Source organism: Ictidomys tridecemlineatus, chromosome 16 (assembly GCF_052094955.1).
Source record: "Ictidomys tridecemlineatus isolate mIctTri1 chromosome 16, mIctTri1.hap1, whole genome shotgun sequence".
In the NCBI taxonomy this organism is placed as follows: domain Eukaryota; kingdom Metazoa; phylum Chordata; class Mammalia; order Rodentia; family Sciuridae; genus Ictidomys; species Ictidomys tridecemlineatus.
The window spans coordinates 20,944,480-20,963,355 of NC_135492.1; the positions used below are offsets into that span (position 1 = coordinate 20,944,480).

Genomic DNA, 18,876 nt, shown 5'->3' on the forward strand with positions numbered 1-18,876 from the left:
AACACACTTTGGTTAAGTCTCAATGAAGTAGATGGACCAGATTAAGTTTCCCTCACCTTTACCCTACATAAGCAGCTTTGTAACTCTTCCTTCTTTCTCACTCTCATTTTATGTAAAAGGAAGATGTTTGGCCAAAAATAATTTGCCCAAGTACAAAACATTTGCAAATGCTATCAGACCTATTGCTGTAGGTCTGCTCTAGCTGGATTGGCCAGCACCATAACTAGAGCAAACATACCTCCATAGCTTTTCAACCTCCCAACAAAAAAGGTGACTTTGTGTTTCTGTTCCCTTCTTTCCCATTCAGAAATATCTAAAAGATATAAAAACTCTCCTAACTTGCCCATTTCCAATATGCAGCCCTGGCTGCCAAACCCAGAGATGGCTTGGAGCACCACCAGCAGAGCAATCCAAAGATTCTTGAGGACATTGAATTCACACTCATCTGTGCTACCACCATATATCAGCTTAGACAGGAAGCCACCCAGTTCCGTTCCATCTCACCTTTATAACTCCCCAGCCTCCAGACATTCGCTGTGTCCTGAATTTGCTTCACTCCCCAAAGTGACCACATTCATCTATCATTTCCTGAAGGTATGGGAAGGAGCAGGAAGGTCTTATGAAGAGAAACCACAGATGAGTCTGAAACAAGTTAACCAAAGTCCATCCTTTGGTCAAATGGATTTTCATTTTCATGTGTCTATGAAAATTGTCTCATTTATGAAACAAAAGAAAACTTCAATTACTTCCCCCTTCCAGTATCTGTAGGGCTCCGCCCCCAGGGATGGGGTTGGAAAGGTGGTTTTATTTTGATGATATTGGCCCCAGAAAGCTCTGATAACTTTCCAGGAAGCTATGTGACTGGAAATGGAAAAAGTGGCTCTAACTTATTCCATCCTTTTCCTCCTTCGGCACTGTTCCAGTCCCATGTGGGCCAAACCAAACCTTCCATACACCTTCACAAGTGTCAGCTGAGCTTGGTATGTCAAACCATGGATAGTTCCAATGATAACAAAACCTGTAGTCTATAAACATACAAGCTACAACTCTGGACTTCTGACAGAATACAAATTAGGATTTGAGTATTCTTAAAGGCCTCTGATATTAGTTATCAATGTTGTCTATTAAAGGGCAGTAGTGGGAATAAGATGCTTATTTTTCCCTGCAAATACCAACTTATCTTGGTCACTACTAGATTTCTCATTTCTCACTTTTTGATGAACTGGAGGGCCATCAGATGAGTATATTATATTTGTTAGGATTTTAGTGGTGTCAATAAGACTAGGAATAATAAAGGCTAATGTTTCAAAAATAATTGATTCTTGGAAGACACTATTTAAAGAGTATAAGAAACCATTCCCAGTTCCTTTCCCTGGTCACTGTTCACCCAAAGCTTGGAAAGCTGAGTGTTTCCTTTCTTCAGGATTTCCTGATACTAGGGGCTGCCATGCACTGCACTTTTGATTCATGGCATGTGAAAAAAGTTTTCTGGAGTGTTGTTAGGAAGGCCCTGGAAGAGGTTTTCTTCTTTGGTAGAAAGGGACAATGAGTGATGAGGATCGTGGAATTTTCTGCTTTCCATTGCCTTGAATGCTGACAACCTGGATAGAAGTGAAGTGGCTATCTTGTGACCATGAAAAAAAGTCAGAAATGGCAGCAGAGCCAGACCTAACTTTGTCAAGCCAGAGAAAGAATGCTGACCATCATCTATGCCTTCATTTCTTGTTATGTAACAAAGGTAAACACCAATTCTGTGTCATCTACAGCCCATCCTGCACCTTAGATTTTTTTTTTTTTTTGTGCATGATATGGGGGGAAAGGCACGTATTTTGCAGAAGTTACTGTAGGTCTTTCTAAATCTGGGAATTACTTCATAAACTATATAATTCCATGCAAATATGAAAAAGGCATTTTTTGGGGGAGGGGTAGTACATTGGCTTTTTATCCCTATTGATATGCATTAATTGCAACTCTAACATCCACTGAATCATCCTCTAGTTTTTGAGAGTGCACAAGAGATTCAGTCCTTAAGGAATTTATAATTTATTAAGTGACTCCTTCATGGAGATGTCTAATGTAATACTAGAGAGAATAAAACAAAGAATTATTAAACTATTAGTGACTAAATTACAAGATACTGGAGGTCCAGTTATGCGGGAATTCAAAAATAATCTTTAAGATCTATTAAGTGCTTACTATTTTCCAAGCACTACTCTAAGTATTTTACATGATACAGTAAGTAACTGAATCCTGGACAGCCCTTCATATAAATATATTACCTTCCACATTTCACTCGTGGTAAAATTGAGGTGCAATGGAGTTACAAGTGTTGACAGAATTCACAGATAGTAAATGGCACAGCCAGGATTGAATCCAGGAGCCCTGGCTTGGAGCCACCATTCTCCTGGGAACATCAGAATGTCAAATCTGCAGTCCCTAACCTCTGTTCTGTTGCTTAGCTCATTCTGTGACCTTGGGTGCAGGTTTCCTATACTTGCTACCCTATCTTTAAAAGCTAATTCAAAAGCTATTTGAGTCAACCTTCTTTCTCAAACTCTCAGACATCTATCTATTCATGGGAAAAGGTACTACTACATTAACAAACCTAGCCTTAATAGCAACTGGGACAAAGTGCCTTAATTTTTATTATTTCCTTAGAATGAGGGGGTTTTTGTTGTAGCTCAGTGGTAAAGCATTTGCCTAGCATGTGTGAGGCACTAGGTTCGATTCTCAGCACTACATGTAGTTTCTAGGATGAATTATGAGCATCGGAATTGCAGAGCCAACATGTTGCTTACTGTACGGGTTTGAAACATATTGTTAAATTTACAAAAATCATACAGCATATTCATTGAGTGTCTACTCAAATATTGCTTCTCTTTAGCCTTTCTTACTCCCTTAGGCAAAAATGAAAACAATTAAGTGCTATGCACTAGGTCAACAGCTGATCAAACAACCAGCCAACAAAGTCCCTGCCTCTTGATGAGCTTATAGATTTATTAATAAGACAGACATTTATTAGATAACGATACACAAATATGTCATGACAAACGAACTTACATGATCCTTCTCCTGCACATCTCTTGAACTTTATATCTAACTCCTTTATGACATTACCCTTAAACTTAATTGGTATATTTTTTCTTCTGTTAGACTTAGTTGCTTAAGGGCAGGGACAAACATTTGTGACTATAATGTCTAAGTGGATCAGTTTCTGCAGTCAGACAATCTTAACGTACATCCTGTCTCCACACTTATTATGTATCTTTTGGATAATTTTTTGGTCTCTCGTGCCTCGGTTTCTTAATATATAAAATGAATGGGGATAGTTATAATATTAACTAACCCTATAGTGCTGCAAAAGGATTAAGTCCTAGGACACGTACAGAACTGAGAATAGTGCTTGACATATGGTAAGTGCTTAAGAACTATTAGCTATAATCATCTTTCCAGATCTAGTGTAAACATTTTGTAATGTCTACTGCCTATCTTAATAGATAAATGCATTTAACTCTATCAATAATTCTGAGTTCTTTAACATAGTCAACAAATTGATAAATGACTAGTCTTAAAAATTAGTATGTGCTTTTGCCATGACATGAAATTGAAAGTTTGATTATAATATAATCATTATTTTGCCTCTAAGAAAAATTGTTGTCAGCTAAACAATGGCATAAATTATAATATCAAGTTTAAGAGTTAATTCAAAGATGCAACATTTTATGTGCCATTATAAATGAAAAATCATTACCAATTAAACTGTAATAATATTTTTTGTTACTTAGAATTTTTATTTTATGTTTATTGAAATAACTTTCTTAAACTTATTTGTTCTTGGATTTTTATCGTGCATCACAATATAAAGAGCAGTGGACAAGTTCATGCAGTCCCAAGCAATGATAATTGCATCACAATTGCTGCCTAAGAGTGATTGAAAACATCATTTATTGGATGGTACATTTTGATTTTAGAGATGATAAAAGGCACATGTTAGAATTGATGATATCACATATATATTTATATGTTACATATGATAGGGAGACCCTTAGAATATAAAGATTACTGATTCCCACACTTTCTCAGAAGTTGGGGTAGTCTGTGATGGGTGATGGTTTTAGCTTTGCTGAGATACATATTGCACATATTTTCTGTCAGGAGCACAGGGCATGGTTCTGCAGTCAGTGAATGAATGTGGTGGGTTAAGCACTCAATTCACATAGCTATGAGTGCACCCATGCAGAAACTCACACTTTCCTTGTCATTGTATTCCTAAATACAAGAGCAGGCAAAGATTTCCTGTAGCCCTCTTAAATAACAAAAGTCTATTGTGGAGTAGTTATACACAAACAAGCAAAACTACACTTGAGGTGAGGTAAGGAAGCAGGGCTGGGGTACACTTAGAGGGCAGCTGGAGCAGTATAGTTCACGTAGCAAGTGAGGTCTGCCTGAGGAGCAGCCTGGGCAACAGCGGCAGCCTCCTTCAAGCAGTGAGGTAAGGTAGTGAGGCTGGGATCAGCGTGGAGGGCAGCCGTCGCAGGGGGGGGCAGCGGCGCCACAGCAGGGCAGTTTAGCTCCTGCCAGGAGGTAAGGGGTGGGGGAGGAGCCTGGGGTCTGCTTGGTGGTCAGCCAGGGCGGTGGCAACGGAACCTTCTTTCCCACAGGGAGGTAAGTTGGCAGGGTTTGGGTCCAGTGGTCGTCAGCCAGGGCGGAGGCTGCAGCTTCATCCTGGCCGTTGGGTAAGGGTCGGGGCTGAGGTCTGCGTGGGGGGTAGCCGGGCGTGGCAGCAGCAGCTTCCAAGTCCACGTGGGGGCAGTGGAGGGGGGCGGCGGCAACGGCTTCCTTCAGGCCGTGAGGAAAGGCACCAGGCTGGGGACTGCATGGGTGACACAGCAGCAGCTTCCCTCCCGCCTTGAAGTAAGGCAGCGGGTCTGGGCTCCCGTGGGCGTCACCCTGAGTGGCAGCGGCTGCTTCCTTCTTGCCCCAAGGTAAGACGCAGCAGCCACAGCGGCGTGGGGGCCGGGCGGCGTTGGCGAACTCAGCGGCCTCCTTCGGGCCTGCGTTGGCGACCTCAGCAGCGGCGTGGGAGGGCCGGCTGGCGGGGTTGGGGGGGCCGGCCGGCGGGGGTGGGGGGGCCGGCCGGCGTAGGGGCCTTCAGCAGCCTCCTACCGGCCGGCCGTCGGTGATGGGGGGGCGGTCTGCATGGTGGCCTTCAGTGGCCTCGTTCCGGCCGACCGGCGGGGTTGGGGGGACCGGCCGGCGGGGTTGGGGGGGGCCGGCCCGCGGGGGTGAGAGGGCCGGCTGGCTGGCGTGGGGGCCTTTAGCGGCCTCATTTGGGCCGGCCGTCGGGGTTGGGGGGGGTGGCTGGTGGGGTTGGGGGGGCCGGTCGGTCGGCGCTCCAGGGGCCTGCCGGCGTGGGGGCCTTCAGCAGCCTCGTTCCGGCTGACCAGCGGGGTTGGGGGGGCGGCCGGCGGGGCCTTCAGGGGCCCCAGGCCCGCGGGCTTGGGGGGGGCCGGCCGGCGTGGGGGCCTCAGCGGCCACGTTCTGGCCGACCGGCAGGGTTGGGAGGGCCGGCCGGCGGGGTTGGGGGGGCCGGCCCGCAGGGGTGAGAGGGCCGGCCGGCGTGGAGGGCCTTTAGTGGCCTCATTCGGGCAGGTCGGCAGAGTTGGGGGGGGCCGGTTGACGGGGTTGGGGGGGCCGTCCCGCGGTGGTCGGGGGGCCGGCCGGCGTGGGGGCCTTCAGCGGCCTCGTTCCGGCGGACCAGCGGGGGTGGGCGGGCCGGCCAGCGTGGGGGCCTTCAGCGGCCTCTTTCGGGCTGGCTGGCTGGGTGGTGGGGGGCGGCCGGCGAGGTAGGGGAGGCCGGCCGGCGTGGGGGGGGGCTGGCCGGCGTGGGGGCCTTCAGGGGCCTCATTCTGGCCTGCCGGCTGGGTTGGGGGGGCGGTTGGTGGGGGTGGGGGGGCCGTCCGCGTTGCGGGGGCCGCCGGCGTGGGGGCCTTCAGCGGCCTCGTTCCCGCCGACAGGCGGGGTTGGGGGGGCCGGCCGGCGGAGTTGAGGGGGGGGCGGCCCGTGGTGGTGGGCGGGGCTGGCCCGTGGGGGTGGGCGGGGCTGGCCCGCGGGGGTGGGCGGGCCGGCCGGCGTGGGGGCCTTCAGTGTCCTCATTCGGGCTGGCCGGTGGGGTTGGGGGGGGCGGCTGGTGGGGGTGGGGGGCGGTCCGTCGGCGTTGCGGGGGCGGCCGGCGTGGGGGCCTTCAGCGGCCTCCTTCTGGCGGACCAGCGGGGTTGGGTGGGGCCGGCCCGCGGGGGTGGGCGGGCCGGCCAGCGTGGGGGCCTTCAGAGGCCTCTTTCGGGCCGGCCGGCTGAGTGGTGGGGGCTGCCGGCGAGGTTGGGGGGGCCGGCCGGCGTGGGGGCCTTCAGCGTGGGGGCCTTCAGCGGCCTCGTTGTGGCCCACCGGCGGGGTTGGGGGGGCGGCCGGCGGGGTTGGGGGGGCCGGCTGGTGGGGTTGGGGGGGCGGCTGGTGGGGGTGGGGGGCCGGCCCGCGGTGGTGGGGGGGCCGGCCGACATGGGGTCCTTCAGCGGCCTCGTTCCTGCCGACTGGCGGGGTTGGGGGGGCCGACTGGCGGGGTGGGGGGGCTGGCTGGTGGGGGTGGGGGGGCCGACCCGCGGTGGTGGGGGTGGGGGGGCCGACCCGCGGTGGTGGGGGTCCGGCCGGCGTGGGGGCCTTCAGCAGCCTCGTTCCGGCCGATCAGAGGGGTTGGGGGTGCCGGCCGGCGGGGTTGGGGGGGGCCGGCCCGCGGTGGTGGGCGGGCGGTGTGGGGGCCTTCAGCGGCCTCTTTCGGGCCGGCCGGCTGGGTGGTGGGGGTGGCCGGCTAGGTTGGGGGGGCCGGCCGGCGTGGGGGCCTTCAGCGGCCTCGTTCCGGCCAACCGGCGGGGTTGGGGGGGCCGGCCGGCGGGGGTGGGGGGGCCGGCCGGCGTGGGGGTCTTCAGCGGCCTCTTTCGGGCTGGCCGGCTGGGTGGTGGGGGGCGGCGGGGGGGGGGGCCGGCCGGCGTGGGGGCCTTCAGGGGCCTCATTCCGGCCGGCCGGCTGGGTTGGGTGGGCGGCAGGCGGGGTTGCGGGGGGCGGCTGGTGGGGGTGGGGGGGCCGGCCATGTTGCGGGGGCCGGCCGGCGTGGGGGCCTTCAGCGTTCCGGCCGACCGGCGGGGTTGGGCGGGCTGGCCGGCGTGGGGGCCTTCAGTGGCCTCATTCGGGCTGGCCGGCTGGGTGGTGGGGGCTGGGTGGTGGGGGGCGGCCGGCGTCGGTGTGGGGGGCGGGGGGCTGGCCGGCGTGGGGGCCTTCAGTGGCCTCATTCCGGCCGGCCAGCTGGGTTGGGGGGGGCGGCTGGTGGGGGTGGGGGGGCGGTCCGTTGGCGTTGCGGGTCCGGGCGGGGTTGGGGGGGGCCGGCCCGCGGTGGTGGGCAGGCCGGCCGGCGTGGGGGCCTTCAGCGGCCTCATTCGGGCCGGCCGGTGGGGTTGGAGGGGCCGGCTGGCGGGGTTGGGGGGGGCTGGCCGGCGTGGGGGCCTTCAGTGGCCTCTTTCGGGCCGGCTGACTGGGTGGTGGGGGCGGCCGGCGAGGTTGGGGAGGCCGGCCGGTGTGGGTGGGGGGGCTGGCCGGCGTGGGGGCCTTCAGCGGCCTCGTTCCGGCCGACAGGCGGGGTTGGGGGGGCCAGCCGGCGAGGTTGGGGTGGGCCGGCGGCCGGCGGTGTTGGGGAGGGCCGGCCTGTGGTGGTGGTGGGGGCGCCGCCCGGCATGGGGGCCTTCAGCGGCCTCATTCTGGTGGACCGGCGGGGTTGGGCGGGGCGGCTGGTGGGGGTGGGGGGGCGGTCCGTATGCGTTGCGGGGCCGGGCGGCGTGGGGGCCTTCAGCAGCCTCGTTCCGGCCGACCGGTGGGGTTGGGGGGGGCCGGCCGGCCGGCGGGGTTGGGGGGGGCCGGCCGGCCGGCGGGGTTGGGGGGGGCCGGCCTGCCCGCGGTGGGGGGGCGGCCGGCGGGGTTGGGGGGGGCCGGCCTGCCCGCGGTGGGGGGGCGGCCGGCGGGGTTGGGGGGGGCCGGCCCGCGGTGGTAGGCGGGCCAGCAGGCGTGGGGGCCTTCAGCGGCCTCGTTCCGGCGGACCGGCGGGGTTGGGCGGGCCGGCCCGCGGGGGTGGGTGGCCGTCCGTCGTGGGGGCTTTCAGCGTCCTCTTTCGGGCCAGCCGGCTGTGTGGTGGGGGCGGCCGGCGAGGTTGGGGAGGCCGGCCGGGGTGGGGGGGGGGTGGCCGGCGTGGGGGTCTTCAGCGGCCTCGTTCTGGCCGACCAGCGGGGTTGGGGGGCGGCCTGTGGGGTTGGGGGGGGCCGTTTGGCGGGGGTGGGGGGGCCGGCCGGCGTGGGGGCCTTCAGCGGCCTGGTTTCGGCTGGGTTGGGGGGGCGGCCGGGGGGGGTTGGGGGGGCCACCGGTGTGGGGGCCTTCAGCGGCCTCTTTCCAGTGGACCCGCGGGGTTGGGGGCTGTAGCCGTCGGGGTTGTTGGCAGCTAGGGCTGTGGTGGTGGCGGCGGCGGCAGCTTCCTTCCCGCCAAGAGGTAAGTCAGCGGGGCTGGGGTCCACTTGGGGGGAAGTAGGGGCGGTGGCAGCTTCCTTCAGGCGGCAAGGTAGGGTGGCGGGGCCGGGGTCCTGGGGGGTGGGCAGTTAGGGCACTGGCAGCGGTGGTGGCAGCAACGTTATCACAGGGTGTCGGAGCTACCGGTGTCCGGGAGCTGCGGGGCCTTTTGGATGCTCCTATAACTTGGCAGCTGGGGCTGCGAGCTGTCTGTGGGCTGCCTTCCCCACAAAGGGCTGCAGAGCTGTGTGGTCGCCTGCGGCAGCAGCGATAGTGGCAGCAGCTCGCCTATGAGGGCGCAGACATTTGTTGCAGTTCTTGGGTCTTTGTTGTTTTTCCTTGGGCTTTTACCCTTCTTTTCATTAATTTTGGATAAAATGACCCCCGTGTTGTAAAGATAGAGCAAGGAACATTGGTGACGTGGGGAGCTTTGCAGAAAGTGCAGTTTGGATTCTGCTTTTTCATTGGTGATGGCCAGATGAATCTTCACTGCTGGCCCTGGAAAAGGCTAGGGCAGCTTGTTAGTTGAGTTTTAAATTTCCCAGTTTGTGTTTAAAGGTTTTAAGTGCAAAGAAGAGGAATGTTCGCCTTAAGTAAGCATATGAGCGGATAACAGGGAATGTTTTCCTCTGGAAAGGGAATTTGGTAGCTCTGACCCATGTCAGTCTGTGAATATTTAGACCTGTAGTGACTTTTTAACATTTTTCATAAAAATCTGTTATTTACAGTGTGTCATACGTTGTTAATACTCCTTGCCTTAAGTTCCCAAGCAAATCTTTTTCATGCCTTCTGAGAAAGTAGACAATTGATAGATTATCCAAGGAATGGAAAAAAACGTGAGTGGGTTATTTCCACAGTCCCTGAGAGCTGGCATTGTAAGACTCATCCTATCCCCAGTAACATTTTCATACAATAAATGTGAACACTTTTGAAGCCTTTTTATAAAGATACAATTTGGGAATGATATTAAGATAAGGAAAAGCTGTTAATTGATTTCTTAGATTAACATGTCTTCCCTTTTCTCTTTTCTGTTCAGTGGCCTCGTTCCTGCTGGAAAACTTGGAAAACTTATCACTTAGAAAACTTCATGAAGATGGCCAGTGATAAGCAAATGTCCGATGATGATGACAGCCCCAGCACCAGCACTGGCAGTTCAGATTCAGACCAGCAAGACCCTGCTGCTCCAGAGCCTGAAGATCATGAAGAAAGAACCTTCTGCCACCCAGTGGAAGAAGAGCACCAAACTCTCTAGCAAAACTGCTGGTAAGTTATCCACTAGTGCTAAAAGGTAACATTGTCAGATTGTCTTCCAAGCAATTAGATGCTTCCTTTTGTTTCCTTTTGTGAGTTATACTCTTGAGTGAAATTAGCATGTGTCCACATGGGTGTCAGTCCAGGCATCTGTGGTGGCAGCTTCATAAAAGGAAATGTGTCACTTTTCATGAAAGGAAATGATCAAAAAAGTTTATATTTGCTAAAAAATGTTGAATGTCAGGCCTTGGTTTTTTTGAAAGCAGATTATAAATTTGCTTAGTTTTACAAACAAGTCTTTAAATCCTGCATAATAGATATAATTTTTTGTAGTTATAGTTATCCCTCCTTGTTCTTGTGAGAACAAATAAAACTGAAAAGTAGCCATTAACAATCTCAGGTGTCACTTTGCTGTTAAAACTTTGCACATCTTTAAAACTCGTGGATGTTCTTGACATAGTAGTGAAAATCAACAGCAGAAAAAAACATTTTGTTGGTTGTAAGTGAAAGATTATTTGTTTCCTGCTGACTTTTATTTTCTATGATGGCAAAAAAAAAATCCATCAATGGGACTCCATCAGTGATAGTGGTTGTATTGAGTAGAACTCTTGTATCAAACATAAAATGTACCTATAGCATTACCTAATGTTGATGTTTTGTTGTTTTTCATTGATCACAACTAAAAGAAAAAGAAAATATAAAAACTTATTATTGTATTTTATAGCGATTCATGTTCTTATTTTTCTATATATTTTTACCGTCATTGCACCATTAACCAAACACTAATGAACTTGAAAATATTATATTGAATAGCAGCAGTCTTTGAAATAATTTAAAATTCTTCTCAGTGTGTTGTAATCTTATGGAGAGAACATTAAACAACTTTTGAAAACATTTTAAATTTCAAGAAAATCAGAGAAATGCTCTTTTTCCCCTTACCTCAAGGCCCTCTTTCCTCCAAGAGTATGAAATTTAAATTTACGTGCTGTACCTAAGATCAGAGAAAAGAAATGGTTAAGATTGCTAAAATAGTCCTTGGAAGTTTTTCATTGGTAAAGGTATTTGTAAATTTTAAACTTTTTTTTAAACAGATAAAATATTGACAAAACTATTAATGTACTCTTGCAATAGCTTTCTAATTTTTACCACAGTAAAAGTGGATTGAAGTCATTGTCAAAAATATTCTAGTGCTTTTCCTCCTTCCGTTTTGTCTCATTTGCATATAAGCTTGAAAAGAGAATTTCTTTGGTAAGAAGAGTTTTAAAATAGATTTTATATCCTTTTGTTGAGTAGTAGTGGAGGACTTTCTCAAATCAGGTGTAAATGACTTATCTATTTACAGTAGCAAGTGAGAAAAAATCTGCAATTTTCTGTTAAGGAGTTTGGGTTATGCCTCTGAGAACAAAGAGGAAGCAGCCATGTTAGCATTACTGAAGGCAAAACCAGCCTTGCATTTACCTGCATGATGGTAGAGGGCATTCTGATTTTCTGGTTATTCTGTAGACTGTCTCAAATCTTTTTTGTCTGTTCTCATTTCACTAATGGAATTCAGAAGGATTTAGCTGAAGTAACCCTTAATCCTCTCCTAACTGCAGGTAAGAAACAAATTTTGTTGTTTTGATTTCTAAATTGTGGAACAATATCAGGAGATGAATGTATTATCCTTGTATGTATGTGCAGCAGAAGAGGCTAGCTAGCTATGTTTGCTTCCTTAAAGCTTTGCAAGTGCTTTAAACAAAAATTGCCTAGGTGAATTAAATTAGGAGAAAAATACTATTAGCATGTATCATATATTCTGTACTTATGAATATAGTGATCTCTTGCTTCTTGCTGAGATTTGTTTGAGTGGTGTTGATTTTTCTGTTGTTTTTCTGTGGAATATATTTATTCACAAGTATTTTGTAGAAACCTGTAAGGTTTTAAGATTTAAAGTTAGTGCTTGTGTGCAATCTGAATTGATTTTCCAAATTTAGAAATTTTTAAATATGCTGTTACAAAATGTAAAAGCATTAAACAGGATTATAGCTGTATCTGTTTGATTTATTCAGTAACTTGCCTAAAGGAAAAATTTTATGTGCTAAGCTATGGTTGTAGTTGTTATTTTCTAGAAAACACATTGTTGGAATTATTTACATTTTAAGCAAATATCCTAATGACTTGGGAAAATTCTTAGCAGTAAATTAATTGGAATTGTGAGAAGAATCAAATTCAGTGGAACTCAGAATTTAAGATTGGTTGACAAATTGTATTAAAAGTAGCTGATTGACTTTTTTATTTGTGTCTTATATAGTGTTCTGTTTATTTTTGAATGGTGACTGTGTGGTTGACAAAATTTATCAAATTTAGAGAGCAATATTATAAATAAATTGCATAGAAGTATGTGCTCAAGAATGAGAGGGGAAGGGATGCTATAATTAAGGAAGTGTTATGATTTGATATAAAAATATTTTGGTGTTTAACCTGTGTTTTTGCTACAAATTGTGTTTGCTCATGTTGATCAGCACCATCTCTGAAGTCTACTTGAGACATAATAAGGAATAATCCATTTGCTATTTATTGTGTTAACCAGATCCCCAGATAAAGGGGATCTGATCCTGATTTATCCAGTGAATTAACAGTTTTGCTTATATTTGTAGTCGCAGCCATTTCAGTTTAAAAAAGGAGACATGAATGTGAACTAATTATAAACAGAGTGATATTTCAGATCTCAAAGTACTACTTAAAAAGTATACTGCTCAATAGTGTAGCCACTAGCCACATTCTGACTATGGACCAGGATGTTGTGGTTAGTTGAAAATGTGATATGCTGTAAGTGTGAAATGCATACTGGATTTTGAAAACTCAGTACAATTTGTAAAAGAATAAATATTTTAAAGATATTTATTACATGTTGAAATAATATTTGGCATGTTTAGTAAGTGTTTTAAAAATTGTATTTTTATCATTTTAGCATAGTTATTAGCAAATTCAAAATTACATGTGTAACTTGCATTATAATTTTGTTGAACAGTATTGCTTTAGAGAAGAAGTAAATCAGTATTTCTTTTAGCCTTCTAAATGGTGTGTCAAATCTGTACCATGTAGGAGGTCAAGTTAAATTTGTTCTGTGGAAGAATCACTTAACTTTCAGAGTATATTCTGATAATTTCCATTATGAAAGATGTAAAGATCTGTCAATTTAAAACTCACATGTCTTAAAGTTGCATGTCAGGTCAAACTTTTTTAAGGGTTTCTGTTGATTTTCTGCAAATGGCTTAAACCAGTGTATGAATATACATCTAGAGAACATAGTAGACATATTGAATGCTTTCAGAGCAGTAATGTACTGGTACATTTGGTAAAGGAATGTACTTTAAGTGTTTAACCCAGGACTGTTTCCACAAGGTCACAGGATTGTTTTAGATGGAGTAAAATCTTTCTGTGAAATAGAAAGTAAGTTTCACTTATCGCATATTTTTTCTCTTTATATACCAGATTTCATTTAAGTTCATGAAATAATGCTTAACATTTAGTGATTTAACTAGTGAAGCAGTAAAACTTTGGGCTTGCTTGTGCACAGTATCGTGGAATACTTATATCTATTTTCTTTTGTTACAGTCTTTGGTGACTGTTGGCTATTGAAAAGGACATCTTTTAACTTCTCTTGTTCTTTAATATCTGAGTTTCTTTGTGGCTGTGTAAGTGATTCAGGAAAAAAAACAAATGTAAAATACAAGTTTCTTAGAAAATTAGAAGTTGTTTCTTAATACTTTGGGGAGAGACTTTTTTCCATATACCTCATATGTAAAATAATGCAGATGCTTTTGTGTGTCTTTGGTTTCTTCTGGGTAGAAGGTTACTTCTTGTAATTTTGATAGAAAAGCTTACATTTGTATTGTGTTTTTGCTTTCATGCCAGAAAATGCAATAGATTTTGGTATTATATTTCTTTTAACTCATAGCTGCATAAATGAGAATTTTAGCTTTATGGTGGTTGTATTATTTAGATTTGTTAATTTATGTTGTAATTAAAAATGGGATTCCACAGTCATAAGTACATCTATAATTTGTGGGTTAATATTGCATGAGACCTTTAAAACCTTATGCTTGCTACTTCCAGGTACAATTATTTAATTATGGCTTTTGGTAAGGTGTGTGTGTGTGTGTGTGTGTGTGTGTGTGTGTGTGTGTGTATAAACTTGTCAAAGTATGTGACAGTGTTAATTATCCCTCAGGGAAGAAATGTTAATAGTATCTGGGTACATTCAGGAAAATGTTGAATGAGATATAGGAAAACTAGAATTACTTGTACTAGGGAGATTTGTCTTAAACCCCATCTTTTGTTTTAATTAATAAATTATTCTTTAGTTACATAATTAGGTCTATATACACATCCAGGATGGCCTTTGGGTAGATATCATTGTCAAATTAAATGCAGGACTTTAAAAGTGTTTGATTATATGTCAATAGGAATACTTCTTTTTCTTTTAGTAAAAAAAGGTTGATAAATATTTAATTTCTAATGATTTGATGGTATTTTAGGTTTTAAGTATTGAAGGCCTGTGGGCCAATGCATTTTAAACACAGGGAAATAATATGTTTTTTTGGTTTACGTTTATACTTTTTACATTCTATATTTTAGATTAGGGTATAAAAATCAATTCACCAGTAAGGGGGAAGGGAAATTATTATGAACATCCCTTTGTTTTACAGAAAGTTATGGACGATAGTTGTTTAGTAATGTGTTGACATTTATGTTCTATTTTTCAAAGGATGTGCTTCCTTTTCCACTTACAGTCAGCACTTGTGTAAACAGCAAAAGTTTAGAAAGGTGCTGGATTTCTAAGTTAATCTTGAATTTCTTTTCCTGTATAGAGGGTACAAACATGTACTCCTAAATATTAATGGGTTTGGACTGAATCTATGTTAAAGAAGATATTCAAGAGTAATTATAAATCGTTTTTGGTTGAGGAGAAGGCCTTATGGGGGGTAGATATTACAGCTTCAAGTTTATATTAATCATATGTTGACTATCAAAACCTGAAATCAGCTACAATGATACTTGTAAATATTATAATACTTGCAAATTTTGTTAACTTCCCTTTTTAAAAGAAAGAAAAAGTAGCATAAGTTCTAAGTCAGATGTTGGCAATTTGCACATAAGAGTAATTTTCTGAGGATAAACTGTGTTTCTGATGGTTGCCATATCTCTCACTATTGTCCAGTGTAGATTAGAACTTTGCTAATTAAAGGGTGATCTTCAGACTAGCAACATCTGTATCACAGGTGTGATTGTTAAAACTCAGTATGTTGTTTTCCCCTAACCAGAAGTACTGAGTCCAAATCTGAATTGAGTAAGATTGCTAACTGAATTGTATGTCTATTGAGGTTGGAAAAATTCTGCTACTGAAGCAAGACTGTTCAGATCCATGCTGTGCCACTATTGGCATGCCACTTTATATAAGTTATGGGATATTTTTGTTCTTCAGTTTCCCAAGTTGTAAAATGAAGATTAAGTTGATCTCCCCATTGTATAATTTTTGTGAGGATGAAATGAATTTCTTGAAAGTTTTGTTAACCACATAAATTGGATCCCTAAAGTGGATACAGCATGATAAAAGTAGGTGAGACAGTTTAGCAGCATGCCCTCACTCTTGCTGGTGTTTGCTTCAGTGCATCCACATCCTACTTATAGGAATAATTGCATCTTAATTCATCATCTAATTATTCAGTATATATCAAGCAGTTTGTTTTTAATGTGAATAAAAGCAGGATTTTAAAAACTTGAGTTAAAACAGAAAATTAGCCTAAAAGTGTTGATCATAGATGAACAAATACTCAATCCCTTCCAAAAAAAATATCTATAAACTTAATGATACTTAAAAAGAATGCCTTGGGGCTGGGGCTGTAGCTTAGTGGCAGAATGCTTGCCTAGCATGTGTGAGGCACTGGGTTTGATCCTGAGCATCACATAAAAAAACATAAAATATATGCATTCTGTCCATCTACAACTACAAAAAAAATGTTTTAAAAAGTATTTATAAGAATACTATGACTATGACTGCCCAGTAAAGTATAAAAAAAAATTTTAGATAGTTGTATTAGTTAATGTTTTCCCCTCTTTAAATATCCCATTTTAAGAGTTTGTGATTTCATTCAGAACACAGTAATTTCAATATTTGTAAAATTTACACTCATAATACTATAGTTTACCAATTACTTCAACATAATGTAGTGTAATTCCAGGCAAAACAGTGAGTTGGAATTCGAAAAAAATATTAAGTAACTCATATTCGTTACTTTTTTCATAATTGTGATATTTAATATTAATCACTTAAAGATTATTTAGCTATCATTTCTATTTGCTTATAGAAAGTAGTTGATAATTACAATAATCCTAATTGTGTCTCCCATATATGCCAGTGGAGCAGAAGGACTCAGTTACCATTGAATAACTCAAAACATTTACCCAAAGGAGTGATTGATTGAAAATAATATCTCCCCCACATAAGGTCACATTTTTATTAGCTGTCTATTATGTTCAATGATGATAATGTAAGGAGAAAGTGGGTGAAAACCTTGGGTACTTTTTAAAAACCTAAATGGTTATTTCAAAGCAACATGAAGTAAATTGTTAATTTTCTTTCTGCAAGTAAATGATTGGTACCTTATTCTCTCCTTGAATGTGTTGCTGTAACAAAATGTAGATTATGTTTAATTATGAGGAAAATCAACAAGTCTTGCTTAGAGTACAAGAGCATTCAGATTGAGAAAACTGAATGGGAAAACTTTATCTTCCATTATTCTCTTTTCTATAAATATGATATAACAAAACCACTTGTAGATCTATTAGATCTACAGGCATATAAAGTGATGATTTTTCTTTCCGTATTACTTTAGACAATAATTGTATTTGGCGGGGCTGGGCTTGTGGCTCAGTGATACAGTGTTTGCCTAGCATGTGCGATGCCCTGCGTTCAATCCTAAACACCACATAAAAATAAATAAATAAAATTAAGCTATGTGTCCAACTACAACTAAACATTAAATTAAAAAAAGAATTGTGTTTGGGCATTTTATTAGAATTTAAAAGATGAAATATCTTTAAACATTTAATGTTTTTTTGCATCTTGATCACAGAAGTTTTTGCCTCTACCCCATATTCATAGTCTAGGAGATAGTTGACAATACCTGGAGACATTTTGCTTTTCAAAAGTTGGGGGAAAAGGCTCTAGTATACAACAAAGAATTGTCTCCCTTCAGGAGATCTTACTGAAATAAAACATATATATGTTTCTGTTATGTTTTACTAGGAATATTGAAGTAACTTGTGACTACAGAATGCACGTCACCTTTGTATTTTCTTAGTGATGAAAATAAAAACCAAATGAAGAACATGGCTTTCTCTCCAGTGTGTAATTTAATGTCAAAATCTAATATAATGTAATCATCACTTTCTGCAATCATAGAAAGTAATGTAATTGCCTCTTCGGTAAAAGATGGGAAGAGAGTATCAATATCAAATTTGGAGAAATGGTAAGAGTAAGGGAAGCATCTAGAAGAGATGGGAAGGCTCACTCTCTAACCACAAATTCTGCACACCTCTAGTTTTCCACCTCCTACCACATATCAGGCTTTCTAAAACTTTACTTTTTATTTTTTGCCTTAGATAACTTAACTAAAAATTATTCCAAAATTATGTAAAATAAATGTAATTTTCCATTACTAAACTTTTGTTTTCCATAACACATTAAAGGGAAAATTAAATAATAAAAACAGACATAATAAATTCTTGTTTGATATAATCATTTAAATATCTTTTTTAGACAGCAGTAATTCAAACAAAATACTTCCCTGACTTAAAATGTAATATTTTATATTAATGAATCAGGAGGCTAAAACACTAAAATTGTCAGACTTAGTAAATCCTTCAAATATTTCATCTATAGAGGCACAGTACACACTTAGTGTAAATTATAAAAGGTTTTTTTTTTAAATATATAAATTCCAGGTCAAAATATATCAAATCAAACATATATCAACTTTGCTTCTCAATTTACTTCTCAATTTACCTCTCAATGTAATCATATTTTGTTGACTCTAAATAACATCGTCTGGTAACTGATAGTGACATTAAAATTTGTATCATCTTTCTGCTAAAATATAGTAAGCTCTACTCTGAACCCCTCATTCATAGGTCTTACATCTGTTATCCCATCGTCAGCAATAAAGCCAATGAGATTATTCTAAAATGTAAACGTCCCCATGTTATTCCTGTCTTTGCTTATTAAAGGAGCAAGCAATGTACTCTCTAATTTCTCTTTTGCCTATTTTCCCTTTGATATAGAAATATATTGTGCATTTCAATCAAATTAAAATCTTTCAGTTCCCTTAACTGTCTAATATATTTCTAGTTAGGCAAATGATGATGCACCTCCTGAAATCCTATTTTCTTTTCACAGACCTCTCAGTCTCGCTCTGCTCCACCTGTAAATATCCAACTCCTCTTTGGGATCCTTATAAAAATCTCCCTTTTGTGGACATACACTTTATACAGTCAACTTGATGACTTGATGCTTCCCATCGGTTCTATTTTGGAAATATTTGCAAAACTGCATTTATTACCTCATATCACAGTTATTCATTCACATCACTATTTCCATTTGCTGACTATGAAAGAAAACCTTTCTGGTTTTGGCATCCGCCTTGGCAGCAGCAGTCGGAGAAGACAGCCTGGAAGACCTCCTCTTGGGCTTTTACTTAGCCTCACATTCTTCATAGCTGACCTTCCTCTGGAGCTTCCTGGCTGAGAGCACAAGGCTCACACAGGTGCTGCAGGCAGTGGCTCTTGGGAACCTTCTGAAACTGTGCTGTCTGGCCACTGCTGCTGTTCCCACCACATGAGTTGCTGCGACACACCAAGTATTCAATTATTTTAATGCAGTTTTTACCATAATTGAGACATAACTATAGGCAATTTTAAATCTCTAAATTTTGTGATTTTAGCTACAACGAACCTTATAAAAATCAAATCCTTACTCTTATGTTT

At 44.3% G+C, this 18,876-nt stretch overlaps 1 long non-coding RNA gene across 1 annotated transcript; it reads right to left on the reverse strand.

Moving 5' to 3' along the window:
* Positions 1-10,397: 10,397 nt before the first annotated feature.
* Positions 10,398-18,622, reverse strand: LOC144371493 (uncharacterized). The gene is made up of 3 exons (XR_013431463.1): positions 18,453-18,622; positions 10,789-10,840; positions 10,398-10,528 (listed from the first exon to the last, which is right to left on the reverse strand). It is a non-coding gene; the product is annotated as an uncharacterized LOC144371493 (long non-coding RNA).
* Positions 18,623-18,876: the final 254 nt, after the last annotated feature.